The sequence below is a fragment of the Felis catus genome, chromosome A3 (assembly GCF_018350175.1).
Source record: "Felis catus isolate Fca126 chromosome A3, F.catus_Fca126_mat1.0, whole genome shotgun sequence".
Lineage (NCBI taxonomy): Eukaryota > Metazoa > Chordata > Mammalia > Carnivora > Felidae > Felis > Felis catus.
Genome location: NC_058370.1, coordinates 113,614,913 through 113,628,885, shown reverse-complemented (window position 1 = coordinate 113,628,885; position 13,973 = coordinate 113,614,913). Strand labels below are relative to the sequence as shown.

The following is a 13,973-nucleotide window of genomic DNA, read 5'->3' as shown; positions in this document are numbered from 1 at the left end:
TCACACAGACTCCCTTGCCAGCTGTAGCCCACCTCCAGGCAGCAGCAAAGCTCACTGAAGTCCTATTGGAAATATTTACGGTCTTTTCTGGAACCTGTCTCTTCTGTTTTGAAATCATGATTGCAAAAGGCTCAGAAGTGAAAGGTTTATTTTTAAGTGTTCCTTAAAGAGAGAAATAGAAATGGGACTGTTGGTTTAACTTAACAATTTATTCCATGGGTCAAATAGAGATGCCCATCATTATATTGATATATGACACAAATATGGCAAAATATTACATTTGTTAAATCAGTATAGTTATTTTATAACTGCTGGTTCTGTTATTCTCTGTACTTTTCTGGACCTACTATGACAAAAGTGAATAAATACAATTTATGGAATTGACAAAGCAAGGGACATCATCTTTCTATTTTAGGCAAAGGAAATTTCAACATTATGCTAATTTGGAACCGACCCACCTTCCTAGAGTAAAGTTGCTTCCAAACTCCCAAGCAGTCTTATCTGCACATCTTTTGAAAAAGACTTAATTGTTGGACCCAGCCTACAGGCTCATCTCATGACACTGGTCCAAGGGTACTACGGCTCTTTCACTACCGTGAAAGAACATTCTCCACAAGTACTAAAGATTGGCTCACATTGGCAGTTTTGGAAACTGTGATGAGTGAATTCAGAAAATGAATTGTTCTGACTCTTTCAAGCTTTTAGGCTTTGAACAAAATAATGAATAACCCTTAGTAATTAAATGCCTTGTTTGTTTTTAGTTCTTTTGAATGCAATCAAGGAAAGGAATGGGAAGGAAAGACGCGCTCAGGAGGCCCCCAAAAGCACTTTGGCACTCACCAAAGCTGCCACACGATGAATAACACAGTGGGGGTATATGGCTAAGTAGGTCCTATTTTTGTGTTGTTCAATAACACTAGGAAACATGCTTTGGTTCAAAGCATTATTTCTCTTCAAGTGTCTCCAATCAGCATCACATAGCTTTTGGTAATGCTAGAGTGATTTCAATGTACCAAGTGTCTTTGAGTAGTTGTCTAAGGGAATAAAGCTAAGGAAAAGAAGAGGGCAGACAGAGGGCATTTGACCACAAAGACTGAGAATTTCATTGGTTTGTGGGAGAATTCCTTGGCTAGTACCTCTGGGAAATGGGGTGGTTTATAGCGAAGATTCCCAGGCATACAAGTTCTTAATAACAAAGAGGCCTTTGCGATGCTGTCTTGGTGAGGATGCTTTTAGCTGCAAGTAACCACAGACCCAACTGAGGACAGTGTAGCCCTGAGGGGATTCATGCTCTGCATAACAAGCCCTAAACTAGGCAAGCTCCACCGAATGTACACAGGGGCGCTGGCCCCACTTCTCTGTGGCTTTCTGGATTTCCCCATTTCTGTGTTGGCTTCATCCAGCAGCAGTTCTGAGCATCACGTCCAGTCACAACAGAGTCTTGTATTATGTTTAGCCCCAGCTTGGCTGGATAAATATATATGTATATATAAATATATATATTTATATATTAAATATTTATATATTATGTTAAATATATTAATACATATTTTAAAACTTCTTTTTATTTTCTTTTTCTTTTATTGATGGATTTTTTTTTGACAGAGAGACAGCACACACACACACACACACACACACATGTGTGAGCAGGGGGAGGAGCAGAGGGAGAGGGAGAGGGAAAGAGTTGGAAGCAGGTTCCAAGCCCAGCGTGGAGCCCAATTTCACCATTATGAGATCATGACCTGAGCTGAGGTCAAGAGTCAGAGGCTCAACCAACAGAGCCACCCAGGCACCCCTGGACAAGTATATATTGATTAGGGAGTCCTGGAGACCAACTCTTCTCAGTGAGGAGGTGCTAAAAGCAGTGCCACTGAGGACAGTTGAGGTTGAAAAGGCTGAGAGGTGCTGTAAAAGTAAGAAAGAGATGTGTAATTGTGAATAGAACAACTCCAGTTCTTGAGGAGTCACCTGCAGTCACCACCTGCAGTCACCGTTTCCTGACTTCTGAGATAAGACAGCAAATCAAGTAAAAACCATACTGTGCTCCATACAATACTTTTGGCATAAAGCCTTGAGGACAAAATGTCTTCTCAAAAGTGACCATAAACGAACGAGGCTACTCTAAGTAGAAACATAATTTTTTCCATGTTCACACAATAGCATTGCCTTATATTTGTGTAATAGAAGCATCACAAGAGCCTGAGTTTTGTGTTATTTAGTACTGGATCAGCAGTGCCTAAGCCAATGAACAGCACATAGTAGGTTCTCAAATTTTTGTCAAAAGAATGAGCAATGGTAGAGGCATTTTCATTTGCTAGTTAAGAGACACCTGGAAAAAAGTGGGAGAGGGAGAGAGAGAGAGAGAAAGAACTGGGTTCGAATGTCAACCCTGTAAGTTACTAGCTGTGGAATCCTTTCTGGGCCTCAGTTTCTTCTTCTGTAAAATGTGGCTAATAGAAAATTGCTTTCTCAGGTTGTTGTGAAGATTAAATGAATTAGGGATGGCTGGGTAGCTCGTATGGTTAACTGAGTTGTTGTCAAACTCTTGATTTCGGCTCAGGTCAAAATCTCAGTTCATGAATTCAAGCCCTGTGTTGGGCTCCATTCTGGTGGTCCGCAGCCCGCTTGGGATTCTCTGTCTCTCTCTGCTCCTACCCCCAGCACACACTCTCTCTCTCAAAATAAATAAATAATTTTTTTTTAAAGATGGAATGAATTAATACATGTAAAGCACTTGGAACAGTAGTCCTCAGGAAGTGCTAATTATTTATTATCACTACCACTACTAAGTTCTTAATTTTTTCAGTTTCCTTGTTAGTAAAATGGGGATGATAAAATGTATCCCATTTTGAGGATTAAATAAGATGGTGCCTGTTTCTTCCTCATGGTGTCAGATATGGTGTTAGGAGCTTGGCCAAAGTCACTCTAATTCTATGTCTGTTCTCAGTGCTTTTTATCTTATAAAGTTATTTTTACCCCATTATATATTTGGTCCTCACAACAAATTACTGAGAGAACAGGTCAAATATTATGCCCTTTTATACGTCGGACAACTAGAGGTACCGAGCAATTAAATCATACCTCTAAAGACTTACTCAGAAGGGAAATGGTAGAGCCGAAAGCTTACACAGCACTTGTTGGATGTATTGCTGTGTAGATCTTCCACATGTTAAATGTCTAAGCAGACTTTTCAGGGCTAGAGAGTGACTTTATTGAGCAACTGTATAAGGTAAAACATCTCTAAATGGAATAATTTAGGGGAAAGATGGAGGAAGGGACCAGAACAGGAAATGACATTTTAAAAAAAAATTTTTTTTTTTCAACGTTTATTTATTTTTGGGACAGAGAGAGACAGAGCATGAACGGGGGAGGGGCAGAGAGAGAGGGAGACACAGAATCAGAAACAGGCTCCAGGCTCTGAGCCATCAGCCCAGAGCCCGACGCGGGGCTCGAACTCACGGACCGCGAGATCGTGACCTGGCTGAAGTCGGACGCTTAACGGACTCCACCACCCAGGCGCCCCTAGGAAATGACATTTTAAAAGAGGTGCTTTTTTTTTTTTTTTAATTTTTTTTTTCAACGTTTATTTATTTTTGGGACAGAGAGAGAGCATGAACAGGGGAGGGGCAGAGAGAGAGGGAGACACAGAATCGGAAACAGGCTCCAGGCTCCGAGCCATCAGCCCAGAGCCTGACGCGGGGCTCGAACTCATGGACCGCGAGATCGTGACCTGGCTGAAGTCGGACGCTTAACCGACTGTGCCACCCAGGCGCCCCAAAAGAGGTGCTTTTAAGGAGGTAAGGTTAGAATGATCCATGTGATACTGGATGAGAATTGGAGACATCAGTATGAATTCATGTTTAGCTTAATACAGGCACACATGGATTACATGTAGAAAATTTGCAGCTGTGTATAAATACACAGGTTAGTATACTGCATGCCACATACATTTCCTTGCTCTGTCAGCTGAGAGGGCTTAGAAGCAACAACATCCCAATAGCAACAAGCACACCCACCACCCAGATCTTGGTTTCTATAACCTTTCTCCAATGGAAGGAACCATGGCTCCTTGGAAGGCTTCTAGCCCTGGGAAGGTAATATAGAAGAGGGGTCTATAGTGTCAGAAAATAAGGGAGTGCTAAAACCAACAAACGAACAAAAAAAGGTGAGGGGTATGTTAAAGGGAGCCAGGAACCAATTGAAAAGGCTCCCAGCAACCAAAGCTAGAACAATATTAACAATAAAACAAATCTTAGTATCAGATTATAACCTAAAGTGTAAATAAATACCTATGAATCCATATTAATATGAATAAATGATTGAAAAATAAATGGGGGAAAAGACAAATTTTCCCTGCAGAAGAATTCAAAATAATTTGTGTGGATACTCCACACTCAAGGAGATGGAACATAACTCCTTACCCCTTAAGTGTGGAGTACATATGATGACTTCCTTTCAAAGAGTCCAGGATGGAATGTGGGAAGAAGAGAGTAGCTTGCAGTGCAGAAACCTGACAAACACGACCCCAGCCAGGTGATCAAAGTTCACATCAGCAGAGATAAGTCATCTTTCTATTTGTCTCACATATTCCTTATTTCTTCTTTCTTGCCTTCTCTTAGACTGATTATTATTTTTATAATAATATTTTATCCCCTCTACTAGCTCTTAGCTATGCCTTTATTATTTTTTGAATGGTGGCTCTAGTGACCTCAATATGCAACTTTAATATATCCTTGTCTATATTAAATAAATATTATGGCACTTCATGGATGAAGTCATACCACTAAAACACTTTTATTCCATTTTACCCCTTCGTTCCTTAGCACCATTTTTTTATGTGTTTTACATATAAATCCCACAAGGCTTGCTATTATTTTTATCTAAACATTCAAACATCTTTTAAAGATTCAAAAAATGAAAGATAGTCTTTTCTATTTACCCACATATTTATTTTTTTCCAGTACTTTCCATTCCTTCCTGTAGATTCAGGCTTCCATCTGGCATAACTTCCCTTTAATTCACAAAAATCTCTAGTTACTGTAGTGATGTAAACAAAATGGCCCATTTATAATACGTAAGATCTGTTAATAACACATTCTGTCAGATCTTGTTTGTTTGAAAATGTCTTTATTTCTTCCCTTTTTCTGAAGTATATTTTCATAGGATGTATAATTCTAGGTTGATATTAAAATTTTTTTTGTTATTTATTATTTGCTTTTTTTGTTATTTGTAATCATTTTATTTGTTATTTTTTTTCATTTGCCACTTTAACAGTGGTATTCCATTATCTTCCAGATTCTATTATTTCTGTGTGTAAGTCAGTTGTCATCTGTGTTTCTCCTCCCAATTCCCCCACCCAAATAGAGTGTCTCTTTTTCTCCTCTGGCTTTTTTTGGGGAGGGGGTGTGACAGAGGCCTGATCCCTTGATATTGCCATACATGTAAAAATATATAATTTAAAGTCAGGGAAATAATAATCAGGTCAGTGTTACCTCCCTTCCTCCCCTTTGGCACAGCTTTTCCAACTGGCTTCCTTTCTAGCTTCTTCCTTCAAAATCCTGGAGTATGAGGGGCAGGGGTCACTTCTTGGCAGCTTCCACTTGGGCTGCCAAAATCTGCTGCTTTCTGAGCAGCCAGGAATCTGGCCCACTTCTTCTGGAAAGCTGCCAACTCTCCTGAACTGAGGTCCTTTGCCACACGAAGGCCCAGGGAATGGGAAGAGCCAGTGAACAATAGACAACAGGGGCACATTCTGCAAGGCAAAGGCATCATCCTGTGCTTTAACTCAGGCGATCTCATACACATACACCAAGCCTGGCACCTTCTTCCCTGTCTGCCAGGCCCCCCTTCTCAATCCCAGCAGCTGCCTTCAGAAAATAGGAAACAGTGAGTTATCCAATTTTGATTTCACATGTCCTGTCAGGCTTCACAAAACTCTTGGTGGGCAAAGGAATATCTTCTTCTTTTTTTAATGTTTATTTGTTTTTCAGAAAGAGAGAGAGAGAGTGAGCATGAGCAGGGAAGGGGCAGAGAGAGAGGGAGACAGAATATCTGTGCTGACAGCACAGAGCCTGATGCAGGGCTTGAACTCACAAACTGTGAGATCATGACCTGAGCCGAAGTCCGATGCTCAACCAACTAAGCCACTTAGGTGCCCCAGGAATGCCTTCTTTGATGTCCTTTGTCTTCTTCTTCTTCTTTTTTTTAATGTTTATTTATTTTTGAAGGAGAGTGAGACACAGTGTGAGTGGGGGAGGAGCAGAGAGGGAGACACAGAATCTGAAGCAAGTTCCAGACTCCGAGCTGTCAGCACAGAGCCCAGCGTGGGGCTTGAACCCACAAGCTGTGAGATCATGACCTGAGCTAAGTCAGATTTTTAAGTGACTCAGCCACCCAGGTGCCCTGATGCTCTTTGCTTTCTCGTTGAACTTCTTGCAGAACTGGTTGATGAAGATGCCTCACTCACTTAGGATGGGGCCTCCCGGGCACCTGGACATAGTCTGGGCTGCCCACATGATAGTCTGAATCATGCTGCTGACCTTAGGCTTCCTGAGGGCCTGAGTGGCCCAGCTCGGCTTCAACATGATGAGGGGTTCGGTCCTTAGCTCACTTTGGAGCAACAGTAAGAGCAGCAGCTTCGGCACTGCCACCCTGGATTCCCCTCTGGCTATTTTTAAAGAATTTGTCTTCTATCTTTGGTTTTCAGTGACTATAATGTGCCTGGGAGCAATCTTCTTTCTATTCATCCTGTTTGCAGTTTGGTGAGTTTCTTGCATATGCGGTTTCATGTCTTTTATCAGTTTAGAAAATTCCTGACTGTTTTGTCTTCAAATATTTCTTTTGCCCAGTTTTCTCTCTCCTTGCTTTCTGGGACTCCAATTCTATGCATGTAAGACTATTTGATATAGTCCCCTGAGTTTCTAATATTTTTGTTTTTAATATTTTTAAAGTTTCTCTGTGCTTCTCTTTGGATCATTTATATTGACCTATCTTCAAATTCTCCAATGCTTTTTTCCCCTGTGTCCCGTATTCTGAGCAATTTAATTCTTTTACCCTTCGTTGTGTCCACAGCTCTTCACTATTCACTAGCTTTAAAGAATTAAATACACAGATGTAGATGTAGATATAAATTTTCCCTTGGAAAGAGCATCAGTCTTTCATAATTGTCTACATTGCAGTGGTTGTTAAATAATCTTAAGTCATCCAGGGAACTTGTTAAAAATTCATATTCCTAAGAAATGCCATCAGAGGGGCGCCTGGGTGGCTCAGTCGGTTAAGCGTCCAACTTCGGCTCAGGTCATGATCTCGCGGTCCGTGAGACTGCTCAGAGCCTGGAGCCTGTTTCAGATTCTTTGTCTCCCTCTCTCTGACCCTCCTCTGTTCATGCTCTGTCTCTCTCTGTCTCAAAAATAAATAAACGTTAAAAAAAATTAAAAAGAAATGCCATCAGACACCAGACAATATCTAGGGTACTAAAAAATCCTCCAGATGGTTCTGATGCAGGAGTCCCCAGGAACCCTTTGAAAAACTCTCATTTGTTAAAAGCGTAAAGTCAATAACTAGTTGGCAGTTGGAAAAGGCAAATCAGCATTAATTGAGACCTAAGACCATCAACAAAGCTATCAGATTGCTTTACTAAGCCCAAATTTAAAAACAAAACAACCTAATTTAAACAAATGGGTACACATGGAAATAGACACAGCCTAAAATTGTCGAAAGCCAGGAAGTTGCTTCATTTCAGATGGTATTGATTTCACGTTGGACTGTGGCTCTTTAGTAAGCCAACTGGAGACATAGACAACTTGGGGAAACAAGATTTTCATAGATCTGTTCATTTGTGTTGGTGGGCTGGTGCAATTCTTGAGGGTCTCTAGAGAGAAATATAAGGTTTTAAGGCCTGAAACAAATACCAAGAGCCAAAGACATTAACCGGCATATTATGTAGCTAATTTTTAAACAAACATACCAGAAACTGTACATTCAAATGAGTGCTGTCCTCTTCAACAGGGTATGTAATGCAGAAGGACAAAGACAAATAAGTTGAGTATCAATACCAATTCATTGGTTTGGTGCCCCAAAAAGCTGGATCTGGCTCAGTAGGAAAGAGTGCTTTCATCTACTAGCAAGATCAGCCATGAGCATGGTAAGGGACAGTGGGAACACACAGACTGTATAACTACCTTGCTGGTTTAATAGTAAGATCTCTGGATTAGGGGTTTGAGGATCTGAACTTGAATCTTGGTTCTACCATTTACCAGCTGTGAGATTTTTGAAAACACATTTTGTGAGCCTCAGTTTCTTTAATTTAATGGCAATTAGTCCTACACAATATTTCCACTGTCTCTTTCATAGATATGTATGTGATAGCCCCTTTATAATTTATAAAGAAATAGTCATAAGTTATTCAAAGTCACTTTGGTGGGCTATGGTCTTAGTCACAATAATTTGGTCATTGCACGTAATACTTTGGGAGTGAATTGACAAACAGTTTGAGCAACTTGGAAAAAGGACTTTTATATGTACCTTGTTTTTATAATTTAGCCAGGTCACTGACAAATTGGTCACGACCTTTGGATCCAAATGACATGGTTCTTCCCCAAAATAAAATTCACTATCAATGGATGAAGATTTGGTACCCCTGAATTATTAAATAGGGTATGCCACAGGCTTTTGGAGATTCTTCACAAAGAGGAATTCCTAAAATGATTTGTGCAATGGCAGCCTCATTAGTGTAAGAGTATGATCTTCTTTTTTTTTTAATAATTAAAAAAAATAGTTTTTAATGTTTATTTAAAAAAAATTTTTTTTAACGTTTATTTATTTTTGAGACAGAGAGAGACAGAGCATGAATGGGGGAGGGGCAGAGAGAGGGAGACACAGAATTGGAAGCAGGCTCCAGGCTCCGAGCCATCAGCCCAGGGCCCGACGCGGGGCTCGAACTCATGGACCGCAAGATCGTGACCTGAGCTGAAGTCAGATGCTTAACCGACTGAGCCACCCAGGCACCCCAATGTTTATTTATTTTTGAGACAGAAAGAGACAGAGCACAAGGAGGGAAGGAACAGAGAGAGAGGGAGACACAGAATCCAAAATAGGCTCCAGGCTCTGAGCTGTCAGCATAGAGCCCAACGCAGGGCTCAAACTCATGAGCCATGAGATCACAACCTGAGCCGAAGCTAGACGCCCAACCAACTGAGCCGCCCAAGCACGCTGAGTATGGTCTTCTAACAGTATTACATTGAAAGCCAAAATTCACTTGAATGTGTAACTGCCTGTTTAATAAACCAGTCATTTTGCATCATACACCCATGGTGTGTATAGCAATATTACCATGTATTGAATCAGAATGATGCTCAGAGGCTACTCCTGCAGTGATCTCTAGGAAGGCACAGTGATGTAAACAAGGAGCCCAAGTGAATTCCCAGCCTCTGATAGAGATGGAATTAGAACTCTGCAGTTCTTATTGATAATGTTAGTCTCTAAGCAACCAACTATTGGCAACTTCAGAATTATGAAATACAGATTTCATACAGCTGTGAAAAATCCTGTGTTGTCCATAAACAACTACTGTGATTATGGAGAAGCAAGAAATATTGAAAGGAAAGCAACCAAATAGTCCTTGGGAGGAGTGTCTTTCTGCATTGGCATCTGGACTTTTGAAGGGGTTGCTGACACAATTCTAATCCTATGAAACTGGGTCATGGGGGGGGCCCCTGCCCTGGGCCCTGAGCTTTTGAGGGTCATACTGTGGACTTCCTCTCTTCATGAGGGAAAGAGTCCTAGAGACAAAGGATGTGCCACTTTAAGTCCAATGTGGTAGGAAGAATTCTAAGACCGTACCCAAGATTCCTATCAATCAAGAGAGAGACTGTCCTGGGTGGGTCTGACCTAATCAGGTGAAAATCCCTTAAAAAGGAGACTGAGCCCTTCCTAATGAGAAATTTTCCTCCTGGCCTTGAAGAAGCAAGTTGCCATTAGTTCTGCAGCCTCACAGAACTGAATTCTGCCACCAACCAGTGAGCTTGGAAGAGGACCCTGAGCCTCAGATGAGTCTCCCAGCCCTGGTTGACATCTTGATTACAGCCTGGTGAGAGCCTGAGCTGAAGACCAAGCTAAGCCATGCACAGACTCTTGTCCCCTGGAAACACCAAATAATAAATACCTGCCGTTACAGCACAGAACACTGGTTCACCCACATTCATCTTCTAGTTAGTGGTACACAAAGTATGGCCTGTGTACTACTGGTCCATGGTGAACTAAATACAGAAAGTAAGAGTAAATTTTCAGTACTTTCTATGGCAATTTGATACTTCTCAAACATTTTAATGGTATTTTACCATTTAACCGAAAATATAGGTCCCCAGTAGAGTGGACAATTTTTGAAATGTCTATTTTGAGAGAGAAAGAGAGGGTCAGCATGTGAGCAGGGGAGGTAAAGAGAGAGTAAGAGAGAGAGAGAGAGAGAGGGAGGGAGAGAGAGAGAGAAAGGGAGAGAATCCCAAGAAGGGTCCACGTTATCAGCACAGAGCCCAACGTGGGGCTCATTGGTGAGATCATGACCTGAGCCTAGATCAAGAGACGCTCAACCAACTGAGCCACCCAGGTGTGCCAGAGTGGACAATTTTAAAACCCAACTAAAAGTAGCTCTTCACCAGAGAATCAGGGAGTCCTTTCTCTAGTCTGCCTGTCAAGTAGTGCTGCTGATTAACTAACCTGTCGCAGACTGTGAGTCTGAAGTTCTCTCTTGTCCAGCAAGAGAGTGGACGCAGAAATGAGAATGAGAGGGGCGCCTGGGTGGCTCAGTTGGTTAGGCGTCCGACTTTGGCTCAGGTCACGATCTCACAGTTCGTGGGTTCTAGCCCCATGTCGGGCTCTGTGTTGACAGCTTGGAGCCTGGAGCCTGTTTCGGATTCTGTGTCTCCCTCTCTCTCTGCCCCTCCCCTGTTCACGCTCTGTCTCTGTCTCAAGAATAAATAAACATTAAAAATAAAAATAAAAAAAAAAAGAAATGAAAATGAGAGAGACTAATGTCCAGGAGGAGACAAGAGCCCCAAACAGCAGTTTCGTCTCCGTATTTATTGAGCTCACAAGATATTACCCGTGTGGTGAACGTAAAGAAAACAAGATCTTACACACGTGAACGTGGAGAAAACAACCAGATAGTAATCATTAACTTGTGTGTGTAAGAAGCTAAGGGTCTGGGGGGCAAGTGGAGTTTGTGATATTGGCATCAGATGGAAAGTAACTTCCTGCCGGTGATGTAACGAGTTACTCGTGATTCCATTACACTATCTCGCTAACGTTTTTGCCCTGTGTTGGCAGCTTTCCGCCCTAAGATTTTTCTAACCCATTTATGGAAGTAAAACCTACTTCCCCACACTAACCCTAGGCCTGAGGGTGGCCGAGGGGCAGCTCTTTATAGGGGAGGGAGGATGGAGCTTAGGAGGGAGGCATGGGTCCGTGTCCACATGTGAATGTGAGCCCTTGAATGTGCTGGTGAAGAGGTGGGAAGAGGAGGGAACAGCCAGGGGCCAAAGTAGGTGGCCCTTAAATGAAATCACAAGTGTCCTTGTAAGAGGGAAGTGAAAGATTTGACTCAGAAGAAGGAAACAGGGCATTGAACAATGACGTTACACTACTGGCTTTGAAGATGGAGTAAGGAGCCCAAAGCCAGGGAATGCAAGGAACACAGTTCTAAAAGCTGGAGAAGACAGGGAAATGATTCTCCCCTTGAGCCTTCAAAGGGTGTGCAGCCCTCTTAATACTTTGATTTTGGCTCAGTAACCTGATTGTAGATTCTGACCTTTCGGCCACCAAGTGTGTGATAATTTGTTAGAGTAGGCATAGGAATCTAATACAGCAAACAATGAGGCTCTTCCTTTCAATCTGAATTAAAAGCCTGGGGTTTTGGTGTGCATGTGCAACCACTACCAGTTTTCTAGATGCTATTCTAGAGACAAGGACTGCGGAATAGGCAATGTACATGAGAAGGAGGAAGAGAATGACATAGACCCAAAGGGCATGCTTCTAAAGCAGTGTGGAAGGCTGGGTCCCAGCTGATGTACTACTTTAGAACAAAAGGGTGTTCCCTGAAAATAACTGAAGGAATGCTGGAAAGGACAACATATGTGTTAAGCTTTATTCCCACAGCAGACATTTATGACCTATCAGTCCCTGCTAAGAGCTTGCCTGACAGACAATCAAGAGCTGCACAGGACTTCCATCTATAAATGGTCCTGAGCACACCCAAGAGGGAGCTTTAGGGCAAGCTTCAGAGACCAGATCAAAATTACAAGTTGAAATGGAGCAAATGAAAACTCAGGGAGGTTAGGGAACAGATGTTCCCAACCAAAATGTCTGAGCTTGGAGTCATCTTTTGATCACTGGGAGATGGTGAGGAGCCCTGGATCTGAAATGACTGGGATGTGACAAGTATTTGTGGGCAGATGATGCGGGGGGGGGGGGGGTCTTTCACCACTCCGTCCACTGAGGCTTTGGGTTAGTCCCAAGGACTGCAGATGCTGTTGAGGCCCAGCGAGTGCTAGGCAGTGGAGAAGACCAGATTCACCTTGTCTACCATCTTCCATGAGCCTCCAAGGAGAGCTGAGACTATTTCGCAAAGACCTGCAGCACTTTTCCCAAATGGCCTTTCTTTGTTCCCTCTGGTTTCCCAGTCTTTGAACACATTCTGTATTTTGTTGTTGTTGTTGTTGTTGTTGTTCACACAGGTGCCTGAGTCCATCCTGCAAAAATGTTGCTGCAAGCCACCAGGTAGATAGTGCCTCGTGCATCCCTGATGGGCTTGTTGCTGATCACTTTCATCTCTGCTTGAGAAGAAATGGGTTTTGGGTTTTTTTTTTCTGAATCAGACCTACTGACCGTAAGTTTCTCTGTATAGCTGCAAAACCATCTTGCTTAACTAGTCTAACTCTGGATACAACTTACATCAAAAGAAGAACTGTAGTGAATAGTTTACTCTCCCAAATCCATGTACCTCCACTGGCTTCCTAAGAGTTCGGTATCTGCTGGCGTGGGAATGGCAGCCATACGCGTGGGAGAAGAAGGGTGCTCCCTCCAGAAGCACTTCGTCTGTTTGCTTTGGTGTTCGACTCATTCTGCCTGAAACTTAGCGCTTCTGTCTCTCCTGGGAGAGGGGATCCTTGAAGCAAAGGAACATCTCATTCTCATATTCATATTCCTTCCTCTTGCCCACCCCCATGACGCTCCCCCCCCCCCCACCGTTGGCTCTCCACCAATACTTTAGCAACTGCTGTAATTAAGCACTTAATATATAGCCCACAGAATGAATAGGAGCCTTCACACATTAGTTATTTACCAAACTGGTAGAAGTATCTTGAAAGTGCATAGCACCTAACCATTTGATATGTTTTTGAATCTAACAGTTTATAACATCCCTGTGAACTCCATATAAGTAATAATAGCTCTATTGAACGTGTTTAGAAAATTGAAGTCTGGAAGAGTTGTGACGTTAGGAAGGTCACACTACAAATTCTTGGCAGAGTTCACTGAGGACTTGTTTCTTACCCCACCGTCCTTGCCACGATGCCATGAAACTTTTTGGTTCATCTACCTGACCTCCAGTAAAATTACAAACTTTCTCATTTTTGCAAGTGGGGAGGAAGGAGACTGGGACTAGGCATCTACGTTTTGACTTGGGTATAAATTGTGGCAAGAGGGCTGTGACTGTGGTCTTGTGGATTGGAGATATCAACAAAACCATCACTCTGTAAATATAACCCAAAAGGACACCCTGGCGGTTCTGAACCACAGCAGATAAACCACAATACCAACTTTGTTTTCTGACTGCAATCTCTTACTCATGTCAGGTTATTTGGTTATTTAAGTGACGGTGGTAAGCTTCAGGCTTGGTGATTTCTAGAAAGAAAAATCTTACTTTTAGGTGCTTATGCATGAAGACTCACAGAGCCTAGGGGATGGTGTCAGATACTGGT

At 42.2% G+C, this 13,973-nt stretch overlaps 1 pseudogene; it reads right to left on the bottom strand.

The window, feature by feature from the left end:
* Nucleotides 1-5,579: 5,579 nt before the first annotated feature.
* LOC111559719 lies at nt 5,580-6,584 on the bottom strand (annotated as a pseudogene).
* Nucleotides 6,585-13,973: the final 7,389 nt, after the last annotated feature.